The sequence below is a fragment of the Ursus americanus genome, chromosome 21 (assembly GCF_024610735.1).
Source record: "Ursus americanus isolate L20-20 chromosome 21, mUrsAme1.1.p, whole genome shotgun sequence".
Classification (NCBI taxonomy): Eukaryota; Metazoa; Chordata; class Mammalia; order Carnivora; family Ursidae; genus Ursus; species Ursus americanus.
Window position 1 is genome coordinate 34,093,358 of NC_142147.1, and position 14,027 is coordinate 34,107,384.

General features: G+C 41.8%; 1 protein-coding gene and 1 pseudogene across 2 annotated transcripts in view; one reads left to right on the forward strand and one right to left on the reverse strand.

The window, feature by feature from the left end:
- Positions 1-14,027, reverse strand: part of SDR42E1 (short chain dehydrogenase/reductase family 42E, member 1) — a 28,801-nt gene that overhangs the window by 10,026 nt on the left and 4,748 nt on the right. Inside the window, exon 2 of one of the 2 annotated variants that reach the window (XM_045796086.2) lies at positions 12,724-12,877. The gene's annotated coding sequence lies outside the window, so the exon portion shown is untranslated. Of the gene's footprint in view, positions 1-12,723; positions 13,966-14,027 lie in introns of those variants that run through there. The other variant, XM_045796084.2, reaches the window with a different exon arrangement.
- On the forward strand, positions 4,707-5,241 carry LOC123791415 (large ribosomal subunit protein uL23 pseudogene; annotated as a pseudogene).

The window sequence follows — 14,027 nt, forward strand, 5'->3', positions numbered from 1 at the left end:
GAGGGTCACCCTAAATATTGCTAGTATCGCTAGCCTGGGGAAGAGATCCAAATCCCAAATTCCGAATTCAAAGTGCAGTTTCTACTGAAGGCGCATTGCTTCCTCACCATGGTAAAGTTGAAAAATCAAATGTCGAACCATCCTAAGTCTTAGGTCAGGGGCCATCGTACTGATACATGCTACACCACGGATGAACCTAGAAAACGGTGTGCTCGTGTTTTTATTAGCCAGTTTCAGAAGCCAGTCACATACTTCATGATTCCATTTATATGAAATGTCCAGAATAGGCAAATTCGTAGAGACAGAAAGCAGATTGGTGGTGGCCAGCAGCTGGGACATATGGGGTGCAATGAGGAGTGAGTGCTAATGGGAATAGGGTTTCTTCTACAGTGATGAAATATTGTGATGACGGTACAACTCTGTGAACACTACCAACCACTGATTCGTAAATCACCCTTTCCGTGGGTGGGTTTTTAGGATATGTGAATAATAAAGCTCAATAAAACTGTTATTTAAAAAAGATTACACTATGGGACTCCTGGGTGGCTCAGTCGCTTAAGCCCCTGCCTTCAGCTCAGGTCATGATCCCAGGATCCTGGGACTGAGTCCCTCATCGGGCTCCTTGCTTAGTGGGGAGGCTGCTTCTCCCCTGCCTGCTTCTCCCCATGCTCGTGCACTCTCTCTCTCTGACAAATACATAAATGAAAGCTTAAAAAAAAAAGACTACATCCACAATAATGTCTGTCTTGTTGCAATTGCAATGTCATTTGAGCAGGAGAGAACAGGACCGCCAATTCCACTGGCCACGCCCACAGACGCACGTCCTAGATGACAAAATCAATACAGGTAAGAGATGAGGAGCCGCTTAGAGAAGTAAGCATACTTCTCCTTTCCACCATCCCCATATGTCAGCTTTGCCCCCATATGTCAGCTTTGCCCCCGGGCCTCTCCTCCCATCTTCCTCTTTCTCAGGGCAAGGAGAAAAGAGTGCAAACCACAAGCAAAAGTGGGCTTTGAATAATAAATGGCTTCCAATTAGCTGCCTTGAAAACCGAGAGTCGACTTGTATTAATTTTCATGATCAAATTACTTCATTTTGTCTCTCTTCTAACTGCTAGGGTAATTTTATGCCAGGATTATTTTAGTCATTCTAATTATGCAGGCATCAATATTTAGTGGGTGTTTACCTAACCCACAGCATACCCAAAGGTGCTCCTCCCTCAGAGAGCATGGCAGTACAATACGATATGAATAGGTATGCACGGCACAGAAATGAAGTTCCTTTTCTTTCTCCCTTCTCGTTTGTAAGGAGCTTTCAGGTGGTGTTTCTTGGAAAAGCAACGTGTATCCTATTCAGCTGCGTCTACAAAACTAAAGGCAATCCTGCGAGTGCGACGAGTTCATTATATGACACGAAATGCCATTCTTGCACAGATGTTTCATCAGGGATTCAGTTATGCAAGACAAATTAACATTTACCATTTGTTAGATTTTCCTTTTTGCAAAGAACCTCTCCTTGCTAGTTGCCTAGTATTTGAATTTCTGTCCCTGGTAGTATCACTCTCCCCCTTTTCCTTCGGAACCCCTTCTCCTTTGACTAACACTCCCCTGTTTATGCTTGTCTCTGTCTCTTCCTCCTCCGTCTCCTCCTCCTTCATCCCCTCCTCTCCATCTTCGTTCTTTGCCTCCTTTGCACTTTCTTCCCAGCTCTTAACTAGGTAAAACCCAAGATTCAACCTCCAGCTTTCTTTCCTTCTCCATCTACACCCTTTGCCTGAAAGAACTCTTTAGTTATCTTGGTTTCAACTCTTTTTTTTTTTTTTAAGATTTTATTTATTTATTCGACAGAGACAGAGACAGCCAGCGAGAGAGGGAACACAAGCAGGGGGAGTGGGAGAGGAAGAAGCAGGCTCATAGCGGAGGAGCCTGATGTGGGGCTCGATCCCAGAACGCCGGGATCACGCCCTGAGCCGAAGGCAGACGCTTAACCGCTGTGCCACCCAGGCGCTCCTTGGTTTCAACTCTTAACCCTGCACGAGGGACTCCCAGACATATATGATCGTGCCCCTGGGAGGTATTTATGGGGACGCCCACCTGTCTGAACCTCATGTCCACAGGTGTACTCCTTATCTCCAGCAACACCCGGCACTGGCTGTCATTTTGTCATCCCCTTCTTTTCCTTCTCTCTCGTAGCCGTTTACTTTTGCCTTGCAAAATATCTCGGGCTCATTCTCTCTTTCCTCTTACTTCCTCTCTCTTTCCTCTTACTTCTGCTTCCTTCCTATTTTCCTGAGGCCTCCTAACAAGAGTAACACCCCAGGGTGTTGGAGTGTTAATTTTGGTCATTTTCAGAGTGTGAATATCTCTTAGAGACAATCCATCCTGAGGCCAGGCTGCAGAGCTCCCTTCTCACTCCCTTCGTCCCCTCCCAGCGTCTAAAAACACCACTCTCATGAGACGCCTAGGTGGCTCAGTCAGTTAAGCATCTGCGTTTGGCTTGTGTCATGGTCTTGAGGTCCTGGGATCGAGTGCCACGTCGGGCTCCCTGATCAGCGGGGAGCCTGTTACTCCCTCTCTCTCTGCCTCTCTCCCTGCTTGTGCTCTCTCTCTCTGTCAAATAAATAAATAAAATCTTTTAAAAAAATTTTAAAACACCACTCCCTCGAGTCCTGTGGAATGAGGCCAAGCTGAGCGAGAGTAGGACACAAAATGGGGCAATGCCAGGGCACCACATGGACCACAGGACTTGGGAATGTGCAAGGAAAGAGAGCACGGGGAGAGGCTCCTGCCTATCCGTGGGGTGGCTCTGCGGGGTGGCCGCTGTCCTGCCACTCAGGGACATCTGGTTTAACCAGGTGTGCTCAGAGTTGGGTAAATCAAAACAGTTAATTTCAATACAAATGCCGTATTGTGAGTGTTGTATTTTTGCTAAAATACTTTAATCTTATCAAGTTTCTTAAATAGGTTTTACAGCAACTTTGTCACCGATTTACCTCACTCAACTTATGGAAGAAATCCATCATCGTATAATTGGCAAGGCCATTCCACCTTGCCAAATCAATCAGCCAAATCGAAGTATTTGAGTTCTTTCTGAGTTATATGCCCCCAATGACAATGATCAGTAGTTAGGGGAAAAAATTTCATATTTCATTTTTTTTAAAGAGTTTATTTATTTGAGAGAAAGAGAATGAGTGCACGAGCTGGCTTGGGGGGGAGGGCCAGAGGGAGAGGGAGAAGCAGACTCTCCACTGAGCAGGGAGCCTGACATGGGGCTCGACTCCAGGACCCTGAGATCATGACCTGAGCCAAAGGCAGACGCTTAACTGCCTGAGCCACCCAGGCACCCCTCATACTTCATTTTAAATATCACCCTCGCGACAACCATTTTGCTTTCGGTAGCTAGATGACCGATTGTAGAATTTGTTGTTGCCATGCATTTGCTGCTCAGGTTATTTTCATGGGGAAATGCGGAGCGTGTTAAGGGGAAAGGAAGTGGGGGCAGGGTGCATTGAGCAGGAGACCTTTGAGCGAGGACATATAGGAGGAGGGAATTAGGCAAGTTAACAAGAGCATTTCAGGCAGAGGGAAATAGCGGAGCGAGGCTACAAGGCAGGCGTGTGCCTGTGGGTTTGAGGAGTGGCGAGGAGGCCCTTGCGACTACAATGGAGCAAATGAGGAGACAGAAGTCAGAGATGTGGTCAAAGAGCTACAGGGGCCCAAACACCCAGGCTTGAAGCCATTTAAGGCGATTTTGGCTTTTACTCTGGGCGAGATGGGGAGCCTTTGGTGGGTCTGCAGCAGAAGGGTGGTGTGACAGGATTGAGGTTATACAATGATTTCTCTGGTGCTGGTTGAAAGCAGACAGAGAGGAACCAAGGGTGGCCTCTGAGGGACGTAGCAGGAGGCTCTTGCTACAGTCCATGTGGGAGGTGATAGCGGCTCGGACCGGGTTAGAAGCAGCAGAGTGGTCAGGCACCGGGTATATTTCGAAGGCAGAGCCAGCAAGATTCCTTCATGGACTGAATGTGGGTTGAGTCAAAGAGCTGAGGCAGGGGAGTCCGACGGTAGTGTGCTGGGCTACTAGAAGGATGAAGCTGCCCTAGAAGGATGTGGAAGGCTGTGGTAAAGTGCTTCTGGAAGGTGCTTGTTGGGAGTAGGCGCAGAGTGAGCTGTGAAGCGAAAGGCCATGCCACAGTAAGGAAAAGAGGAAGAGGAGGGGGTTAAAGAGAAAGTGAGAGAAGCTCAAGGAACCATCTATGAGGTCAGTGAAGTCCACTGTGGTGAAGAGAGGAGGACATAAAGGACCTTCTTAGTAGGTAGAGTTCCTGTCACTGTTTCATGCACGGTGGTGATTGTGTTAGTCTCCATAATAAACTACCACAGGCTGAGTGGCTTAGACAACAGAAATGTGCTCCCTTATAGCTCCAGAGGCCAGAAGTCTGAAGTCAAGGTAGGCGCAGAGCCATGCTCCTTCTGAAGCCTTTAGGGGAGAACCTTCCTTGTCTCCAGCTTCTGGAGGCTCTACATGTTCCTTGGCTTTGGCCACATCTCTCCCATCTCTGCTTCCATCTTCACGTGGCCTTCACCCCATATTTCCCTCGGTGTTTTTCTCTTCTATCTCTTATAAGGATACCTGTTATTGGATATAGGGTCCACCCTAATCCGGAATGATCTAATCTAAAGATCCTTCACTTCCTTTCACAAAGATGGTGCCGAAGCTGAAGAAGGAAGCCACTGCCCCCCGCAAAGCCGAAGCCAAAGCGAAGGCTTTGAAGGCCAAGAAAGCAGTGCTGAAAGGCATCCACCGTCACACACACACAAAAGATCCACAGGTGACTTACCCTCCTATGACCCAAGACACTGCGTCTCTGAAGGCAGCTCGAATATCCTCACAAGAGCACCCCCAGGAAAAACAAGCTTGACCACTATGCCATTATCAAGTTCTCCCTGATTCCTGAGCCAGCCATGAAGAAAATAGAAGACAACAGCACACTTGTGTTCACTGTGGATATCAAGGCTAACAAGCGCCAGATCAAACAGGCTGTGAAGAAGCTCTAGGACCTGGACGTGGCCAAGGTCAACACCCTGATCAGGCCTGATGGAGAGAAGAAGGCATATGTCCAAATGGCTCCTGACGATGATGCTTTGGATGTTGCCAACCAAACTGGGATCATCTCAACTGAGTCCAGTTGGCTAAATCGAAACATAGACTTTTTCACCATAAAAAAATTAAAAAGTTAAAAAAAAAATCCTTAACTGAATTATATTGGCAAAGACCGTTTTTTCCCCAAATAATGTCACATTCACAGGTTTGTGGAGTTAGGACATGGACGTATCTTTTTGGAGCCACTATTCACCCGCTTACAGTGATGTACATGGTTCTTCCACCCCTCCCTCTCTCCCAGGCCCAACTCCCAGGTCATTAAAATTAGGAGGAACTTTGCTACAGTTGACTTTGCTGCTATACATTTTGTTTTGCAAACAGAAAAGAGAAGTTGAGTTTCACACTGAGTTCAGAATGGTAGAGAGAAGCAGTGACTGACATGAGGCAGAAGCAACTATGAGATGTCTCTAGGATCTCGAAGAATCTAGGCAAGGCTTTGACGACCCCAGGCCACAAGATGGGGAATTCGAGCCAATCTTAGCTGGATCCCAACTAGGAAGTTCCAGCTGATATCTGTGTTATAAGGACATAAAATGTGATCATACGACAGATTCTCCTACTTTGTAGCCTGCTCTCCTTGCTCAAAAAATATTGCAAACATTTTCGCAAGTCATTAAATATTCTTCAACAACATGATTTCTAATAGCTGTATAGCAGTCCATCAAATGAAAGTACCGTCATTTATATAACAAATCCTTTATGGTTAGCCATTTAGGATGCTTCTATGTTTTACATATGATAAATAACACTGAAATGAACAACTTCCTCTATAAATCATTGTGCACATCTTTGATTATTTTCGAACGGGCTCATCTTAAATAACCATGAACAATTTTGCGATAGCAATTTCTGCTCATTGTTTTCTTTATGAACGAAAAGTTTCCCTTCAGGCAAAAGAAAAAAAAAATGGAGAAGTTGTTCCTGGAACATCTGGCTTATAGTGTAATTTACTTTTGGTATTCAGCTGTGCTCCCAAATTTTGAAATGCTGTCTTCCTAATAGGCTCATCCAAGATTTAATCTCCCTTCTGGAGACACAGATGCAAGTGTGTTTCCTTCTGTGAAACTTCAGCCCGGGAGCCACGACTATATGAGACAAGCCATGCCAAACTGTACATTGGTTGCCTTCGGCCCCTGCTTCTCAATTTGCAGATCCCAAGAAAAGGGACAGAAACCGAAAGAAAGGAGCTCTTGTTGAGACCAAAAAGATTCTTGTGACAATGGCTGCCATTGAGAACTCTGATATACCAGGTCTTTTACGGAGATTATCTTTATAACCAACATGAGGCACAAATTATTATCCCACTCTTGGTCAGAGACTGTGGCTCGGTCAAGTAACCAGCAGAGCTGGATTTCCACCCAGAACTTAGCTAACTCAAAGCTACCATACTGTCTACTAGTGGGGCTCCCACGTTTTTGAATTTTGAACACTGGTTAAGATTTCAGACCCAAATCTGGGGAGACATGTAGGCTTGCCAGCTTTTAATTTTGCCAAGTAAGGGCATCAACACAGAAACAACAACTAAACTGTGGTATCCTCTCACCGCCATTTCATTCACCCAAATATATTTTAATGCCAAAAAGAGAGGAAGGCTATAATCCTTGAAACTGATGAATTCCATCTTATGAACACTCAGCTGATGTGCTTACTGGTGACCATCATCTCACCGTGGGCCAGTGAAAACTGGTTACTATCTCTGGAGCACATTTAAGAATTGCTTCCAGAAGTTGTATTATCATCAGTGCCTTGGCGGAACGGTTGCTCGGGCTTGGCCACCCCACGTGGAAGGAGGTACGCGGACTTCCTTCTGCCTAGTGAGAATGGGTCTTTCTTGCCGTTATCCCCCTCAATTCAGAGTAGAATTTTCACACTCTGGCCCTTCCCACGAGGGAGGAAAGGAAGTGATGACAGAGGATGTAGACTAATTTCAAGGCATTTAAGGGAGAATAAGAAAGGAGAGTGATTTGGAGGCATGGGCAGAAATATTTTTATACATGTTGATTCCTTAATGTATTCATGAGAAATAGAGCTGTATAGGTAGAGAACCCGTGTCAGTAAAAAACGCGGATGAGTCAAAATACAACTCAGGGATCTTTCAAGCTGGCTCTTTACTAATGTTATTGGGTTGGGGTTTTTTGTTTTTTGTTTTGTTTTTTTTCTTTTTTGGGTACTTTTAAAGACATTTATTTATGTATTTATTTATTTATTTATTTATTTATTTATTTATTTATTTATTATTTTCACCTAGCCAGCATACAGTACATCATTAGTTTTTTTTTTTTTTTAAAGATTTTATTTATTTATTCGACAGAGATAGAGACAGCCAGCGAGAGAGGGAACACAAGCAGGGGAAGTGAGAGAGGAAGAAGCAGGCTCATAGTGGAGGAGCCCGATGTGGGGCTCGATCCCAGAACGCCGGGATCACGCCCTGAGCCGAAGGCAGACGCTTAACCGCTGTGCCACCCAGGCGCCCCAGTACATCATTAGTTTTTGATGTAGTGTTCAACGATTCATTAGTTCTGTATACACCCAGGGCTCATCACCACAAGTGCCCTCCTTAATACCTATCACCGTTACCCGATCCCCCCACCCGCCTCCCCCCTCCCTATTGTTATTGTTTTGACACACAGTGTCAAAATAGAACTCAGGGATCTTTCAAGCTGGCTCTTTACTCATGTTATTGCTTTGATACACAATGTAGGAGAGGCAAGGGAAATGGGCTAATGAGCTTATGTTAATGTGTGTGTGTTTGACTTTTCTGTCCTTGATGCTGTTTTGTTCTTTGCTGTGGTTAGCGCTGAGAAGAGAGAGAAATGAGCCCAAGAACAAGAGCACAGACAGAAATATCAGGATTTAGCATGCCATCTCCTGTTCACAGAATCTAGAACTTATTCCCTACATCTCATGAGTATGAAATTCTATTGTCTTAGGAGCAGGGCCCTATAGCTTTCTCACTTTGGTTCCCAAATGGCAATTCATTCCCTGTTGACAGTTAGTGACAAAACTTTTGCCATCTGCGGGGTGCTCTCTGAAGAGTGAAGACAGCATAGAAAATTTCTCATAAAGCTAAATTTATTCAGTATGAGACCACATTTCATTCTGAGACTGTGTGCATTTTTGGTTTTTTTTTTTTGTGTGTGTTAAAATACCTTTTCTTTTGTAGACTGTTGATAGTTGATTTTTAAATGCATTCTCACTTGGCAAAGTTAAATAATGGAGACTCAATGTACATCTCTCTCCTTTTAAAAAGATTGTCCTGGTTATGAAGTACGAAAGTTGGGAAGTACTGATCTAGGCAATTTTATTTTTTAGTTGCAGTCCGATTATTTAATTACACACCCAGGAAATTATCAGCCAGAATCACACCAAAGATTTGTAAGAAGATTACACAGTATAGAAACTAAAAAATGTAAAACATTTCTAAACTTAAAGGTAGGATAACTTTCTCTATAATGCTAAAATCCAGATTTGGATTTTATCAGCAAACACCTTTGATGTCATGAGCATATTTATAGATTAATTACTCTGAGAAGCGCTTCTGAGCTCTGAAAGCCCTAAGCTCCTAATTTTTGTCTTTTTTAAAAAGAGAAAATGTCTTCTGAAAACCATGGAGCAGAGGGGAAACTGATTCTCTTCATGGCTCTTAGAAAAAGAGTGGTTTGGGTAATCTTAGAAGAGGACTGGACAGTTACTAGGACCTAACATGGCTGACCAATAAGTAAATATGTCGGATTAGGATGACCCTACCGATTAGTGGAATGAGTAAACACAGATTTGGGATTCAGCATGGGATTTGACAAAGTCACTTTTGATATCATTGTTGGCAAGATAAAGAAATGTCAGATGATTAATATCAACCTGAAAGATTTCCAGAGATATGTCTCTCATAGCTATATTGTAATTGTCTGTTTACTGGTCTGTCTCCCGAATTAGAATTTAGGCTTCTCCGTGAGGACAGGAACCAAGTCATTTTACTCACTGTTGTATTCTCAGCACCAAGAACAGCACCTGGAACATCATGGGAACTCTGTAAACATGTGGTGAAAGAATGAACGTCTTATGAAACGTCTTGCTTCAACACTTATAAAGCTATGGAACATTCCCTTGGATTTTCCCATGATATGTCACCAGGAGGAAGGGATAGTGGACCCAATCGTAATAACAAGAAATTTAACAGGGTTTTAATTTTGATACAAATAAAATATCATAGAAGGACAGGGAGAGCTGAGCCTTACCAGATGGTATAAGAAAGACTTAGGAACTTTGCTTCTGCTAATGGCAAGGAAGATAATTAGGATCGCTTCTCTTGCTGAGAGCTTATCCAATAGAGCCAGATAAAATATAAAAACATATTTCCTCAAAGACATCAAAATGCTGAAAGAAAACAAATGCTAACTTGAACTTCTATGCCCTTGAAGTTAAAATATCCTTCAAAAATGGTGAAATGAAGACATTTCCAGAAACACGAAAACAGATTTTATCACAAGCACCCACGTTAAAGAAATACTCAAGAAGGGGGCCCCTGGGTGGTGCAGTTGGCTAAGCATCTGATCCTTGGTTTTGGCTCAGGTCATGATCTCAGGGTTGTGAGATCAAGCCCTGCTGCGGGCCCCAAGCTCTGCTAAAGTTTCTCTCTCCTTCTGCCCCTCCCCGTAGTCTCTCTCCCTCTCACATACATAAATAAATCTTAAAAAAAAAAGAAAAAGAAATACTAAAGAAAAATGACCTCAAGGGCAAGCATGGAGAGAATGAGAAGGAATGAGAAGCCGCAAAAGGGTAACTACCTTGTTGGAAAAGCCAAATGAATGTTGACTGTATAAAACAAATGTAATAACATCCTGTGGGGGTCCCTTTATAAGGACTATAACATATAACTCAGGATGGTGGGGCGTGGTGTGCAAGGGTTCAAAGGTCCTGGCCTGATCTACAAGGGAGCAAAAATACCAAGTCATGGTGGACGTTGGTAAGTCAATTAAGCAACTGTTTAAAGAACCACAAAGAGTGCATGCATGTCAAGGTAATGAGGGGGATGGGTGGAAGAATAACAAAGAAAAATTAATTCAAAGGAAGTCAAGAAAGTAGAAGAAAAGTAATAAAGAATAGAAAAAACTAATAGAAGGTAACCAGTAAAAGGATAGCTTTAAACTAAACATATCAATACTTACATGAAATGTCGATGAACTAAGTTGTTTGCTTAAAAGACAAAGACTGTTATAGGGAAAAAGAAAACAAGTACCCTAGTATCTGGTGCTTTGAAGAGACATATCTTAAATGTAAGAATACAGCATAATTGAAACTAGAGGGATGGAAAAGACCTAATTGATATGCAGGGATAAGTGGAACCAACCACAGATTAAACATTCTTTCTAAGCACATGTGAACGTTCACAGAAATCAACTATGTGATGGGTCACAGAGCAAGACTCAAGCTATTTCAAAGGACTGAAATCACACATAATATACTTTTCAACATGAGTAAAGTTAAGCTAGAAAGTGCAGTAAGATATCACTAAAATTTCCCATACAAAATTATAAAATACATTTTTAAAAAGATTTTATTTATTTATTTCAGAGATAGAGAGAGGAGAGAGAGAGCACACAAGCATGAGCAGGGGGAGGAAAGATGGAGAAGCAGACTCCCCACTGAGCAGGGAGCCCAACTCGGGGCTTGATCCCAGAACCCTGGGATCACGACCTGAGCTGAAGGCAGACACCTAACTGACTGAGCCACCCAGGCACCCCTGAAATTATAAAATACATTTCTAAATAATCCATGTAACAAAGAACAAATCCTAGCAGAAATTGTAAAACATTTTTCATTGAACAATAATGAAAATAGTACACACCAAGCATGGCGAATGCAGCTCACACATACTTAACAGTATTGCACAGCCTCAAAATGCATATAGTTGAAAAAAAAAAAAAAGGTTTAAAAAATCATCCATCTAAAAAAGTTAGGAAAAATTTGATAAAGCACTTCCCAAAGAGAATATCACATGGCCGATCAACATATGAAAAGGTTTTCAAAATTATTAGTCATCAGAGAAAAGAAATTTAAAACTCAATTAGATCCAACTGCAGACCTATCGGAATAGTTACAATGAAGAAGCCTGACAACATCAAACTTGAGGAAGGATATGGAGCAACTGGAACTCTCAAAGTCTACTTGGAAATGGTGCAATCATTTTTTTGGGGAAAACATGGCACTAAAGCTGAATTCATGCATATGCCATGGATTCCATAGTTCCATTCCATTGAATGTACTCAAGGGCAGTGGATACACATGTGCTTCAAGAGATGTTTATAAGAGTATTTATAGCAGAGGCACCTGGATGGCTCAGTCAGCCAGGCATGACTCTTGATCTTGGCTCAGGTCATGATCTCAGGGTCGTGAGGTTGAGTCCCGCCTCCAGCTCCGTGCTTAGCATGGAGTCTGCTTGAGATTCTCTCTCCCTCCCCCTCGGCCCCTCCCCCAGCTTGCATGCATGCATGCACTCTCTAATAAATAAATAAAATCTTAAAAAAAGAATATTTATAGGAGCACTATTCATGATAGCCAGCAAAGTAAAGAACTCATTTTCCCATTAATACAATGGAGAAACAAAAAGAGGTATATTTATGCAACAAAATACTTTACGGCAGAGGTTCACAAAATGCTTATGTAAAGAACAAGATGGTAAATATTTTTGGCTTTCCAGGTCTTATGATCTGTTTCTCAACTAACCAACTTTGCCATTGTAGCAGGAAAGCAGACACAGAAATAAGTAAATAAATGAGCATGGCTGTACTCCAATAAAACTTCATTTACCAAAACATGTTAACAGACCAGGTTTGTCCCATCGGCTGTAATTTGCCAACCCTTGCTTTCTGCAATAAAAATGAGTTATCCATACAACATGGATGAATCTATACAGTGTTGAGTGACCCAGCTGACATTAATATCATATGATTCTGTTTATATAAAGTTTAAAAAAACAGGTGAAGCTAAATTATGCTGTCAAAAGTCAGGATAATCATTACTTTTGAGGAAGAGAGGAAGGAGAGTAATTGGGAGGGAGCATGAGAGGGGTTTCTGGGGGTTGCTGACAATGTTCTTCTTCTTGACAAAGGGGGTGTTAAAATTTCTTTCATTCATTGGGATATATACATATATTATTATACATGTAATTATATAAAAATTTATATACATATACTGCTACATATGTATATGTATAAATAAAACTACTATCCTCAGAATTTTTTGTAAATTTATTCTAAAATAAAAAGTTTAAATTATATCTTCATATGGAAGTATAAATCTAAAACACTAAATTATATTATTTTAAAATTATTAGTATTTATCATACTTATATATTATTAAATAGTTAAACTTTTAACTTCAGAATAGCTTTAGGCTTACAGAAAAATTTGAAGACAGAATGGAGTTCCTGTATACCCACACACACTTTCCTGTTCTCACAGCATCTTCCATTAGTATGGGGCATTTGTCACAGCTAATGAACTGATTCAGATACATTCTCATTAAAGTTCATACTTTATTCAGATTTCCTTAGTTTTTACCTGATGTCCTTGTTCTGCTCCAGGGTCCCATCCAAGGTCTCGCACGGCATTAACTGCTCCTGGCTCCTTAGTTTCCTCTTGACTGTGACCATTTCTCAGAAGTTCCTTGTTTCGGATAACCTTAAGAGTGCTCATCAGACTTTTGTAGAATGTTCTGCAATGATAAAGTGGCCATTTTCATCACATGACTTATCACTGACTTATCACTGTCGATGTTGACCTTGATGACCTGGTTGAGGTTGTGTTTGTCATGCTGTGCTCCTCAGAAGGAAGCCACCTGTGCAACCAAACTCTTTCAGTGTGAGTTCTGTGTCACTTCCTTGAGTGCAGAATATCTACGTAGGTTACTTGGAATTTTTCCATGTGGGACATTTGTCTCTTTTCCTCCACTTATTCATTTATTACATCATTTATTTATGTCAGTACGGACTCACGGGTATTTATTTACATTTATATTTTGGGCAATTTCTCCACATGTATTTTACAACAAAAAAATTTAAATGATGAAATTCCTACAAAAACTGGGAATTTTATTTGATAGCAAACACAGTGAGAGTCAACTGAGCAAGAGTCAATTGTCAAAAAAGCGAACAAGTCTTCGGACACATGAGTAAAAATGTAGCTTCAGGGCCAGGGGAGGTGATAATTTTGCTCTATTCTGAACTGTTTGCACTCTAGTGAAAAATACTGTGCCCGGTTCTTGGTCCAGCTTTTCAGGGAAGAAGTAATTGGATCCCATTCTAAGAAAGGCCAGGCTGCTAAGGATCCTTGAAACCCTATACAGTACATAAGATATGAGACCTATTTGGAATTAATGATAATTGTGGAGTTTCGGTCTTCACCCCACACGTGTCAATGACAGAACAAAGACTTGATCCAGCACCAACTTCTGGTTGTCTTCTCCTGGCATTTTTCTCTCCCACTGTATGAAATAGATAATGAGATATATAACATTTACACAATTAAAAATCAACACTTAAGACATTAGTTATCGTCTATAAGTGTGAAAATCACAACAAAACTTGTGTTACCAGCAAGACCACCCTGATGTCTGTGAGACAGATGATCTCTTATTACCTGTCCCACCCTGTCCATACCTTGAAGTTTGGGTTACCATGACTTCAACACGTGGTCATTGCCTGCTTGGTGAATCACGCCATCACCATGCCACACTCACCATAATGACATGTTCTTCAGTTACGGCAACAACATCATTTTTTAAGTGTTTGAACTCCATTTTTTTTTTTTTTTAAGATTTTATGTTTATTTGAAGAGAGAGAACACAGAGGGAGAGAGAGGGAGAA